At 40.4% G+C, this 13,783-nt stretch overlaps 1 long non-coding RNA gene across 1 annotated transcript; it reads right to left on the bottom strand.

Annotated features, from left to right (window-relative positions):
• Positions 1-11,722: 11,722 nt before the first annotated feature.
• Positions 11,723-13,092, bottom strand: LOC128484536 (uncharacterized). The gene is made up of 2 exons (XR_008351170.1): positions 12,485-13,092; positions 11,723-12,202 (listed from the first exon to the last, which is right to left on the bottom strand). It is a non-coding gene; the product is annotated as an uncharacterized LOC128484536 (long non-coding RNA).
• Positions 13,093-13,783: the final 691 nt, after the last annotated feature.

Here is a 13,783-nt window from a genome sequence, read left to right as displayed (position 1 = left end):
AAAACCATCATTGTACTGAACCTCATAGCAGACTACATTGCTGGTATTACTTTTATATATATATATATATATATATATATATATATATATATATATATATATATATATATATATAGCGCCAACAGACTCCGTAGCGCTGTTACAATAGTGAGATTGTGAAATTTAACAACAACATTAAAAGTGACAATATACAAAACGAACAATACCATTAACGTACAATAAGACATACTGCTACATAAAGAGACGAGTGACCGAGTTTCCTCTTATGATTGTGATCTTAAAATTCCATTTACAACACACGATCTGATATCGATCATCTAATTGTTTTGGAATTTCCAAATTTCAGGCAGATTATATTAAATATATATTTTATTGGCTTGAGAAACATCCGGCTCACGGAGTGGGTTTTGTAGAGCTGAGTTTACATTTTTTTTTTGGAGCAGGGAGCAGATCTGCTGATTAACATCTATCTTTGCAGAAACGCCACTGAGACCTCCCGGGGGGGCCTGGAAGTTCTAACCAGCTAAATATAGATAACCGCACTGGCTCTGTGGGATACGGAATAAATAATTCAAGAACGGAAAAGACATGTCACCCCTTCAGTTGGAAAAAAAATAAAATTATATTTCATATATATACATATAATATATATATACATAATATATATAAATATATTCTGTATATATATATATATATATATATATATATTTTTTTTTTTTTTTTCAACATAAGCACCTATTTTTGCCCATGTAATGCACAGGCATCTGATAAATAAACTTCCATTAATAAATAATTATACAGGAAAGCTTGTAAAAATGTATTGAGGTCATCCCGGGAAATGTGATAAAGGGATTCTAGTAACATATTTTGAAAGAGGGACTGCAATGATTTGGTCCTCTGGCCAGTGCAGGTCACGCATCACATTTCAATATGCAGTGTCAGGGGTACTCGCGGAGCCGATCCCCCGAGTAACCCCTTACCCAGTCTGCAGCAGGCACCTCCGTGGTTCCCTGGAACATTAGGCCCGAAAACGAGCAAATTGGGATCATCACCAGCCCTACGGCTGCATGCGCTTACTGCACCCTTTTATAGGGTTTGCGGCATAGACATGGTAAAGGCGCAGGAAGATGACATCACACAAGGGGGGGGGTCAATAATCTAGCACTGTATAAAAGGGACAAGCAGGACCTAACTGCAGTTATTCTGTTGAAATTGCAGCAGTCAGAGGTTTCTGTGATCCAGATCCAGATCCAGATCCAGATCCAGATCCTTCTTATGAAGACTATTTCAGTGACGAGTAATAGCGGTCTTTAGACTTTAACCCCATCGTTGCTGGAAGTATTTTTGGTCATTGTTTCTCATTAAAGGTACTAGCTCTCAACTAGTGATAGCTGAGCAACAAAAATAAATATGGGGTTTGGTACGGCAGGCGCACGGCACCCAAGCACCCCGATGACCTGCATCCAGCGGGACCATGCAACACGATGTTATGTGACCCTGTGGTGGTAGCACGGCAGCTCTCTAACGCTAACAAAGCTGCACTGAATTTTGTACGGGCTCAAAATGCATTGTTTTCAATGGGTTTAGGGACCGCCCATTGTCCTTAAGGGGTTAAATATATAAACGGACGTCCCCGAGGTAGCCGGAGCCGAGAAGTTCCCAGGTATGGCAATGGATCACCAGGCAGCCAAATCTTCAACTTTTGTGGCCTCACCCCCAAAAGCAATATGTAACCACAGAGGTCAGATTGTCCGGGTCCCCCCCCCTGAAGAGAGGAACCACTGGGGTCTTCAAGCTGAAGCTGGTGTCCAAAAGTACAACCCGCCTCTGAATCTTCGGGAGATCTGGCTTCCGCTGTGGCCGTTTTCATTGTCTATATGGAAATTCTAATAAAAAAAATGAAATAGAATTTTGTAACAGTGTCCTGTAGAAGACCTAAAGTTCTAAAGACGTGAAAAATCTAACATTTTTGCTGCGTTTAATGAACGTTTATATATCGCTGTGAGGAGTTTGCCGTCGACTAAAGCACTTCCTACATGTCCTGCCGATTGTGTAGTGAGGTGTGCGCTACAGGATCAAGCTTGACAAGGAGGTCAACGCAAAACAAAGACCGGTTAAAGGTCCAACTCTAACAAGATGGCATAATAGGAAATGTCAGAGCGCTGCGTAATACAGACATCTCCCTGGCTGCAAATAAACGCCAAAGTCCGAGATGTCAGAGTCAGTTATAGATCTTTTTTTCCCCAAAAATATGTCTTACGGTGCGCCCCTGATCTCCCAAAAAAGTCAATTTACACTGGCCAGCAGACCCTCCGCAGCATGCGTTACCCACATGCACGATGCAAGCTGGGGCCAGAGGTTTTTCTGGGACCCCCGACTGCTGAAATATAAATATAAAAAAAAATTAATTCAAATAAAATTCCTGTATGTAAAATATTTTTAAGAAAAATAGATGATAATAAAAAAAGATCTGCAATGTAACAGAGGGGCTGCCTCTTCTCAAATAAAAACTTAGCTTATTGTGCAATTATACAAATCTCACTGGAAATCATAATTGTTTTTTTTTTTTTTCTTAAACACTTCTATTTTCAGAATTCAAATGGAAAATCCCTGCTTAATTTACTAAGAACAGGAAATGCCCTCATTGTGAACTTGTGCAAAAAATGCACATTATTGCGACACCAATCAACTTGTTTCCGTAAAGATCTAAACAAACATTTTCCTTTAAAAATGTGTACTTTTTTTGCAGCCAAAACATCCATTTGTTTAGTAAAGATGGGTAAATGACATCGGTAAACGTGCGATGCTAATTTTGGGAAAATTGAAAGGGAAAAAGACATAAAAAATATAACAATGTCTGATTATTTTCTTTTTTTACAGACTAATTAATGACTTTTTTTTTTACAATTAACAAAACTACCCCCATTGTAAAGAGCTGCAGAATATGATTTAAATCAATAAATAATACTATTAAAAAAAAATATAAGGAAGAATTAATTAAGTGAAGAATAACATTATACTAAAAAAATAAAGTAATGATTATTGTCAGTTGTATCAAAGTACACAGCAGCCAAGAAAAAGTTTAGAGGAAAATTGGTATTTTTCTCTTTTTCTTTTTTTTATATAGATCCAGCTTTACCGAAAAATCCATGTTTTTTTATTTATTTTAATTAAATTTACTGTTGAATCACAACTAGTATTAACTTTAAAACGCTATAAACCGATTCAATGGCGCTCATAGCTTTAACCCTTTTCAGTGCCGGGAGGTGGGACATCTTTGTTTGGAGACCCGACCAAAACTTTATTTTTTTTAACATGTAATGTAAAAGTAATGAAAGCTAAATATATATTTTTAGTAAACCCTACAGATTGCGTACGGAGCCCTGTATACAATACTGTACACAATAAAATAGGTAGGCATCCATGAGATGGGATTAAATGCCATAATAATTCTAAAAAATAAAATAAAGGTAGAAAATACAAACTTTCTGATTTATAATATTCTTGAGGGCTGCACCCTCATCACCACACTGGCAAATTAGCCTGTTTTTACTGAAAAAAACAACAACTAATCTGTATTGTATATTTTTTCTGCATGCTGGCGAGCTGATCTCTCAATGGATCAGCTGGCAACATGCTAACATTTCTACTTTTTTAATGCGCAGTATGTTGCCATTGTAGCAAAAAGCCACGTTGGATGCCTTCTTTATGGACTTTTATTATACTCTCAGAGATCCTGCCAATCATCGGGAGCTTAGCGATCAAAAGGGGGCAGTTTAATGTCCCTGACACCCCTACTATAGAATGGGGAAGGGGCAAAATGCAGAATCCCCCCCCCCTTGCGATGGCATAAGAAGCACCACATTTTAAAGGGACCATGCAGCTATTATATGCAATAAATATGAATATATATATATATATAATACAAAAGTCACTTTAAACACACACTATGGGTGCTTCCATCTTAACCTCCTGCCCTGGAATCTGCATGATTATTCACATATCTAGGTAAGTGTCTTCCGGTTCGTCTTTTAGAAACGAAATATTTTCTAATCTAATATTTTTTATTTCTTGCTGTTGTCTGGTTATATTTCCAAATAATGATTACGAGGAACCTGACAATGAGCTGGGCCCAACCGCGCAGCCAAATGTATAATGCGTTTGGTGTTCAGCCAGCATCGCCGGGACGTCTAATGGACGAAGTGAGTCACCCGAGAGAGAGCGTCTGCCGCCGACTGATAGCAGAATCCGAGACGCCCCACGCGTTCTTTTCAGATCCGTACGAGTTTCACCTGCGCGATAACACAAAAGATTTGGGTGTATAAATAAATACAGGGGAGGAAAAAATACTTACGGTTACAGTTCTGTGTTGTGCCGGGAAACCTGCTGCAAAAGTTAAATTAGTTTCTGAAATGACTTATACCGTATATTCTGGTCTTGGTACTGGTTTTGGTACTGGGCTTGGTACTGGTTTTAGCTGGGTTAGTGAGCTTAAAGGGAACTCACCAGCTATCATGAATACATCATAAATACATTGCTTAAGAAGAACCGTGCGTATGACCTCATATTCCAGCGCTCCTCGTCTTGATGCCGGGCAGCGCCTTCTAATGCAGTCCATGGAGGCTGTGCTGAGCCGTCAGAGTGTAAATGGGCCGGTTGGGGAGATCAAAGATCACTGGCCCATTGAGCAGCTGGACACCAGGGGGCCTGATTGGCCAAGAGGGCTGCTGCCTCCTGGACCTACCAGCCTAGGCCAGGACCCATCACTGGAACTCACTCCATCCCAGGAGAGCACTAGAACCTATCTAGGGTTTCGCATGAGTGTCCTTAATTCCTGGTTCCCACCATAGGTAGAACTTCCAGTAAATCCTGCCTTCCCTAAACCGGAGCTTCACCTTTCCCAGCCTACGAGAATGCTACATGGTCTTCAGGGCTGACCTCAGAGTTTGTTCGGCCCCGGCCAGGTAGAATTTTTGGGGCCCTTTTGCCCTCAGGGAGGAACAAGCTGTCATCATATCTCACAGCTCCTGTTTGAGGGGAGAAACATTATATGAGAGAGAAAGGAGAGGGGAACATGTTTTAGAGCATCTTAGCCTGAGGGGTAATGTGAGAAAATTCTACTTTACAGGAAGAGTAGTAGGTACCTGGAATAGACTTCCAGTCAAACTCTAAAGGAATTCACAACATAATGTCCCAACATAATGGACAGCCAATCAGAAGAAGGCTAGGCGCATGTTGGGAAATACATTCAAAGGCACAGGTATCAGAGAATTGTAATACATCGCGTTGGATTATATGCCGTCATCATCAATGTAAAGAATGAGGAAGCAGGAAATCGCGGGAAGAGGCGGTTCCTCCCCGAAGTCATGGAGCGAACAAAACACGTCCATAATAATTTTACAACTTGTTTATATTTTGCGATTCCTTTCCGACATCAGCTTATGAATAAGGAACGGATTTGGGATTGATACTTATCAGCGACTTCTTTTAGTAATAAAGTATATTTATGTGCAGCAATAAGAGTGGCATTCAGAGCGGAACACCCCCGATAAACGAGTTATAATGTATCATTTGCTGCATTCCAGGCGTCTCTGATCTCTTTTCCCTTAAATAACTCTTTCTGAAGACTTTACATTCCGCAAAGTTATAGCGCCAGGGCCCAGAACTAAACCCTACGGTGACCCTTGACCCTACCTAGGAAGTTGTCTGCCTGGAGCTAGCTGTCTCGAGGGGGTGTGGCTTTGGATAGAGGCGGGGTTAGTCATGCAAAGAGGTGGGGCTAGCCCCTGTGAAACCGTGGAGGGGCGGGTCACGGGGCAGGGAGATTGGAGATCACCCAGAGCTCCAGGGAATTCGCTCTTCACCAGGAGACTCCCAGTTAAACCCGGCAGGTTCCCGGCAATGGCTCTAATGTGTCGTCAGTGTAAAAGGGGATTAAGCGCTAAGGCACTTTAATCAATTCCGAGATTGTGTGGCTGGGGGGCACTCTTCTGAAAGCGAGGGGGGGGGCAAACATCCCTGCAGAGTATTTCACATAGAAACAGTCCACTGAAATGCAATATGGCTTATTCTCTTATTCTGTCGACGATATTGTTAATGACCATAGGGGGGGGTATATTCCCTGTTGATGGTACCCGGTAAGATACAGTAATTGTATTTCTGGCGCCGTCCACCCAACCCCCACGTGTTAAATCGTTAGTAAAAAAAAAAAAAAAGGAGAAATTCAATATTTTGTATACAATGGGCTGATTGATGGCTGAATGCTGTAAAGTAGAGCCGTAGTGTTACTTTACTGTGAGAAATAAGATGATACATTGTTACGTTTCTTTTCAAGTGTCTTTTTTCTTTTTTTTTTTTACGAAACAATTAAAAAAAAATTCCAGGCGTTCTCCATTTCTCCGCGGATACGCCGCCCTTAGCAGAACACTTTGTATGTACTCTGAGAAAGGCTCCATTTACTTTTATCTAAAAGAGAAAGAATTTACACAAAATAATGGTGGGGAGGAGGGGGTTAAAGACAAGTCTTGTAATATTAATTGTCCGTGTCTTAGTTTACTCCCCCAAATTTCTCCAGGCTAATATTTTTCTGCTTTTTTTTTGGTTCTATTGTGTGCTTTCCAGATTTGTAGGAGAAAACTGTCCAAAGAGCATACCTCCCAACCACCCTGTGTTTTGCAGGACAGTCATGACTTCCAGCACTGTTCCGTTGTCCAGCGGAGAGGCCCAACTGCCAAGCTTTTGCGGACAGAGGGGATCGTTGTCCGGTTGGAGAGATCCTCTGATGACTAATCCAGGGAGCCGTGAAATCGAGAGCTCTCATGTTGCCACCTTGAAGGACATTGAAGCTGGACACTCCAAGATGGCCAGACAGGTGAGTTAGCCAAGTGGCACGGGACTCAGCACAGGATTTGGGGGTCAATGATTGGACCATAAGGGTGAATTTGCAGTCTTATATTTACCAGGTTGGGCCCAAACTAAGCTTAGTTTCATACGTGGATAGAAGGGTTTTCCATAAGGTATCCTAGGCCACATAAGGCTACTGCCAGGTGGCACCAAAGAGGGTAACTTGGGCGGTGTGTGATTTAGCGCTCTGTCTGGAACCAATGGGAATTTAATTAGCTCAGCTCGGCCCATTGGTCCTTTATTTACCCCATTCAGTAAATTACCCTCAGGGGTACTAAGCGTTGGTGGCTCCTGGTAACACCTCTCCGCTGTCATGAATCATGGAGGTTGACCTTGTTTGATTCTTTGATTCTTGGTGCCAGATTCGGAGACTTTGGTGCCAGGAATCCGTGCGCCGCGAAGTAGCAGGAAATAAAATGATATTCTATCAACACCCCCGAGGCTCGTCTGTCTGTCTGTTCGTGTTTGGGCAAACACAAAAGGGTAACAGTGCATACATTGCAACATACGAGAAGACAGAGCCGCCGACCGATGAGATCAGGTCACAGAGAACGGCGGACGCAGGGAATTCGAGGATGTGCCGACAATGAGAAACAATACCTTTTTTTTCTGTTAGAATGCCAATATAGGCAAATACTCCTTTTTTACGCAACCCTCCATGTTTAGCCAGACTCCACACATTAGGGCCCCATGGTCCAGTTGCCCCAGGCAGGTGTCTAAGTTGCCTGGTCCTGCTCCCAAGTAGGGTTGCGAAGTGGATCATTTTTTAACCCCTTAATGACAAAGCCCGTACATGTAGAGTAACATTAATATTTTAGAGCTTCTGGATCCAAGGAGAAATCCGATTGCCTCTTGGAGTCAAGAAGGAATTTTTCCCCCTGATGGCAGAATTTGAAGTAGCTTAATTAGGGTGTTTTTTTGCCTTCTTTTGGATCAAGAATAGGAAGGTTAGTTAGAAGGGTTGAACTTGATGGACTTAGGTCTTTTTTCAACCTTACAAACTATGTTACTATGTACGGGCTCAAAATGCATTGTTTTCAATGGGTTTAGGGGCCGCCCATTGTCCTTAAGGGGTTAAAAGATCAAACCAATCGGATACCCTGGCCGGCTCTATAAAGCAGGGAGAAGGCTGTGTCCGGACTCCCCCATCCCCGACAGTAGAAGCCGCCATAGCCGACAGATACAATATAACAGCTTGCCGAGGGCCATTGTTACATTTATGGGGAACGCGGGGAGCGGGCAGCCTCCCCTCTGTCAGTATACTGGATACAATGTCACAAACCCCCCCCCCACCAACCACTCCAGCCATAATATGCGCCTTGATACACGTGGTAGCTGTGTGGCCCCTTTAAAGTCTCATGTGGCCCCCCTTTCAAATATACATTCTTCCTTAGAGCGAAACTATAGATATGTATATGTGACAGGTTAAAATGTTATTTCCTTCATTTTCTGTTATTTTGTATCTTTTTCACCATTTAAGAGTCATGCAAAAAAAAAAAAAAAAAGTAGCGTTGCTTGTAACTCACGCACATTCTACCCGCCAGAGAGAATTATTCTTTCTTTAATAATATTATTGTTTCCAGAATAATTATTATTCAAGGACTTCACGCACCAGCTTGGGGTCCACTTAATACGCCTCTTGCTTACGACGCCGGGAATATCTCTATAAATTGTACGAAAAGAAAGTTTGCTATATATATATTTTAAGAGTGCGCGTGAAGAGCAGAGGGTTCTAATACTAGAACAGGTAGTCATCTGGAATAAATTTAGGACACATTTTGCATAAAATGTAGAACCGCTCCCTTTTTTAATCTAGTTTTTTTTTTTTCACTCTGTTAAGATGAGATAATTGCCTTCAGCGGAAAAACAAATGCGAGGATAAATCAAGCAGCACGTCACGACAACAAAATCCCGTTTTAGAAGGTGAGCCAGAGATGGCGGCTGTAATTACCTTTCTATCTGGGGATGGTGCAAAATAATTAAAATAACCGATAAATCAATTTGTTGGTCCATCTGAAAGTGGTAGAGATTACCTAGGGCTGCCACACGTTTTTTTTAAAACAGATAATTCCTGAGCATGTGTTTCCTCTTCATTGAAGGATTCTGGGTAAGGGCATGCAAATGGCCCCAAAAAAATGGAACCCGTTTTTCTGCTGTTTCTATACACATTATCGGGGCTTTCAGGGCCATAGAACCCTGCGATACCCTCATACCCAGCAAACATTTGGAGCGTCTAGAAAAGAGGGGCGTCTGGGGAGGAAACAGGGGTTTGGGTCTAAAAGAAGGGCTGGACAAAGGAAACAGGGACACTTGGTAGGTATGCAGTAAGCTCCTTTCTACAGTGTCTGCTTAGAGCTACAGGACTCGAGACACTTTGCAGGTGTGAACAAACGTTTGGTAAGGAGATTATTAACCCTTTAATGGGACACTTCAGCCGTCGTATGGTGCTTCTTGTGCAGGAGGTGTATTCAGGTCTCACGGCGTACTCACCATCAGTCACCTCCAGCGCGCTTCAGACCCCCATACCCATTTCAATGGGCGCTGTTTTCCCGCTGATTGGCTGCTTCAAGCAGCCAATCAGTGCCAAGAAGGGTCAGACAGCGGAGGAGGAGGGCAGGCGCAGCAGCAGGGCGGCAACTCCTAGGGTTACTCACAGAGTACTTTAATATGTATTTTATGGGTGTTAGGAACATAAGGCTGTCGCTTTAAATGATGTCAAATAGAGCAATTCTGGTGCAAAGGACAATATGTGAAGTATTTGCAGAAATGTTCGTTGGTTGCCATGGTAACTGCCTAACATTTGGAAGTTTGGTTGTGACGCCTCCTTGTACATACGCTCCTAAGTGTCAAGGACATCTTTATAATAACTATCTCTGTGCTGAGCGCTGCCCATTCTTCATGTGGAAATAAATATTTATTCTAGGATTACGGGGTGCTTTGAGTGATTTTAAGCAAAAATGAAACTACTATGGATGAACGTGAGATTAAACGTAGATGAAAGAGGAAAGAATTTGTGATTAGACGCTGAGCATGAGGTCAGGCTGATGCCAAGGAAAAAATATTCTGCCATAGTTAGCGAGAATGTAACAATTACTACTCATCGGACGGAAGGAGGAGCGACTCTTAAATTGCACCATGCCGAACCCTTTTAATGCCACGGGTCGGGGCATATTTTTCCCCCTGGGTTGCTTGATCCCAGGGGTATTCCTATTTCATAGTAGGATTTATATATCCCCGCTGCGAGGAGATTAAATGTTATAGAGCGGACACGCTGGGCTCCTCGATAGACGGCTTCATTTGTTGCACCTATGAGGTCAATGTGAAGCCGTAAAGCCAGTGCAGTAATAAAGAGTTTCTGTCCAACTTCGTAATTTACTCAAAGAAAAAATAAGCATGACTGCGCCTTTAATGTGATGAGAGAACAAATGTTCTGGTTGGGAATGTAGTCAATACTACTAAGTGGTACTATGGGGAACAACGTGTTCTCATTTACGAGCCCCCACCAGCGGCAAACAACGAGATTAAATAAAGCTCTGTCCTTTAGCAACGAGTTTATCCCACGTGATAAAAGCACAGAACTCTATGGGAACGTCGAGGGACGCAAGAACGTTCTGAGTGATTTATTGGAACAACATTAAGGAACAATAACCGCTGGCTCTAACGCATGGAGACACGATCGCCGTTTCCTTGGCAAGTTGGCAGTGACGGTAGAGTATGTACCTTTCCACCGTGTCCTCCTATGTACTGCCAGCTTGGATCCGTACAAGAGCGCCGGCGTCCACGAGTGTCCTCAGTAATATCTCAAAGAGGTGGCCAAGATAAAATCATTGGGAGGAAGTCCAGACTGGATTTATGGCTGAGGGGCAAATACTCATGTGGGTTCCACGTGAAGAACTAGGGGGGTATTGGATGGAATGTCTAGGTATAAGATGCAGATCATATAGATTAATGTCACAGTTGAGGTGCAGAAAGGTTTAGGAGACCTCCCAAGGTTCCTAAAAGTATAGGCAACATAAATACCAAGCACACTCAACATTAAATATAAAAAATCCAGTATTTATTTAGTTTGCCAACGTTTCAACCACACAGAGCCTTCTTCAGGGCAAATACAAAAAAAACCCCAAAATCTTGATTGTATTTTTTTATATTATGTTTTATTTTAAATAGTGGATTTTTTAAATGTTTAATCTTGAGTGTGCTTGGTATTTACGTTGCCTTTGCTTCTAGTTGAGATTACATTTCCACCGATGCACCATAATTTCTCTAATCAGTTCGGCGGAGAAATAATCTTTTTTGTAGTTTTTGGAAAAGCTCTTTCAATTCTGGCCTTCCGATCTATGGTGACCACAACCCTAAAGCAGAGGGAAAAAAGCGATCTCTCCGTGTTACCCATACATCATGAGAACTCAGATGGATTTTCTTTGTTTTAGAACACGGGTGGAATGCCCTGATTTAGACTTCTGCACTTGGTTATTACTGGCTGCATGATCTGCGCCTCGTAGATACGGAATGGGATCCAAATCAGCCCTAAAACGAGGTCAGCGGCCGACAGATGCTGGGAACCAATTATTTTCAGTAAAAAAAAATTCCATTTAATGTAAAAGATGTTTCTAGTTTACAAAAGTTGTTTTACATTACATCATATAGCTTAAAAAAAAATAAAAAAATAAAAAAAAAATAATATATATATATATATATCTACTCTAATATATATATATATATATATATATACTGTCATATTATTTCATGTCAGTTCTACAACCTATCCAGAGATCATAAAGAAGATTTTTTTTTAATAATAATATTAAATAAAGTGTCACCCCTTTGCACACAATTTATTTAATTTTGAAAAAAACAATAAACACATTTACGGACATTTTTAAAGTTTATAAAATTACGCCGTATAGACTGAAAAGCACGCTGGTGTCAAAAGTGGGTGCAGGATATTATTTCAGATCGCCATTTATTAATACAGCTTCGCAAAACAATTTATATAAAATAAATAAAAAAAAAAGGTTTAATGCTAGGCACATATTAAACGCTCGATACGTACAGCTAGAAAGTCAAGTCAAGTAAAAGGCAATAATCGGCTATTTTTTAAATTAATTTAACAGAATAACATAGGCTACAAAGAACCAGTGTTCTGATGTTTCACTCGATGCCAACAAGGAGCGCACACAGCAACTGTATCTGTTTATTATGAGATGTATTTTAATTTTCGAGACACAAAGGACTGGAGAATTGTACAATTACTGCCGTCATGGAGAACCCTTGAGTAACAAAGTATCAGAACTTGGGACTAGCTCTGTATATATATATATATATAATATATATATATATATATATATATATATATATAGAGAGGGCTAGCCCCAGGGAACCTAAAGTGGGCTGGAACTAGCCCTGTCTATATATATATATATATATATATATATATATATATATGTATATATATATATGTGTGTATATATATATATATATATATATATATGTTTATATATATATGTATATATATATATATATATATGTGTGTATATATATATATATATATATATATATATATGTATATATACAGACGGACAAAGATATATATATATATATATATGGATGAATTTAGCTCTTCTGCATGGAAAAAGAGGAAAGTGGCCCGGAGACTCCAGGGAAGCAGCGATTCACCCGGAGACTCTGGATAAAAGCAAGAGAGTTCCCAGGAATGCAGATATCTCCAAAAGAGTTGTTTTTTCTTTGTTATTCTATTAATTTAAGGTAAAAAGAATGAATATTAATCACCTTCAGTTCCATCCATGCTCTTCATATTGAGCATTTATTTATGGGAGAGTCACTAAGCTTTACGCAACTTGACAGGTGGGAAATATTGGAGTTAAAGACTCCTCGAGATTCATCAAATGTATCCAAGCTTGGGGAAAGTCAGAGTTATGACCCTTTCACTTTTTTTTTTTTACACTTTAATAATAGGATCGCTGTTGCCGACTGGGACTCGGTAATTAACTTCATTTATTATACCCACCTATAGCTCGTGCTTTCGTTTTAAAATCGGTGTCATTTTTTGGGGCAAAAGTGTAAAGTGTCCGGTTTGATGACACGTGCTTTTTTCAGAAAGTATAATGCAATAAAATTATTGTAAAGTAAATAAAAGAATTATATAAAAAAAATATGTTATATCGTCCCTGTAAAATGGATCACAATGGATCTCTTTATAAGGAATATAATCAGGTTCAAAGTTTAGGGAACCAAAAGAGAAGATTTTGGACGATAATAACTGTGCGTTCATACCGTAGCTTGAAGAATATTCATTAAATAGTCTTAGATCTTAGTTTTTATTTCCTAAAATCATACGATATTCAAGGTTATAGAAGAAGAGTCGAGGAGAAGAAGCATTAGCATACAATCCATCTTGTAAGAATTCTATCTGATAATAAGTTTTGTAGCAGATAATAGTCAGCAAATTTTAGTGTCAAAAAATACCAAGTTATTGTTTGGTTACTTGATGATTATGGAACATTTTCAGGCAAGGCCCTACCCAGTAATACTTTTATGCCTTCCCAACATTTCTTGGACATTAACTCCATTATGGGCAACCCAGCAGCCCGTAGGGCCACTCACAAGGGTAGGCAGCCATAGGCTTTGTGGCCAATACGTCATTTATTCCCTTGTAGACAATGGTTTCCACAAACCTTGCCACCCCTGATCATTAATGTAGGTTTTGGATACGGTAGGCCAATTCTTCTAGAATTTGAAGGGAAGAGACTAAAGTCGTGGGCCTTTTTTGTTTGTTTGTATATGACCTATGGTGGTTATTGCCCCCGTCTGTTGTACAAGTAGTCAAATCCCAAAGGACAGCGGTCTAATTATAACCAAA

Source organism: Spea bombifrons, chromosome 3 (genome assembly GCF_027358695.1).
Source record: "Spea bombifrons isolate aSpeBom1 chromosome 3, aSpeBom1.2.pri, whole genome shotgun sequence".
NCBI classification, from domain to species: domain Eukaryota; kingdom Metazoa; phylum Chordata; class Amphibia; order Anura; family Pelobatidae; genus Spea; species Spea bombifrons.
This window is presented reverse-complemented; position numbering and strand designations above follow the sequence as displayed.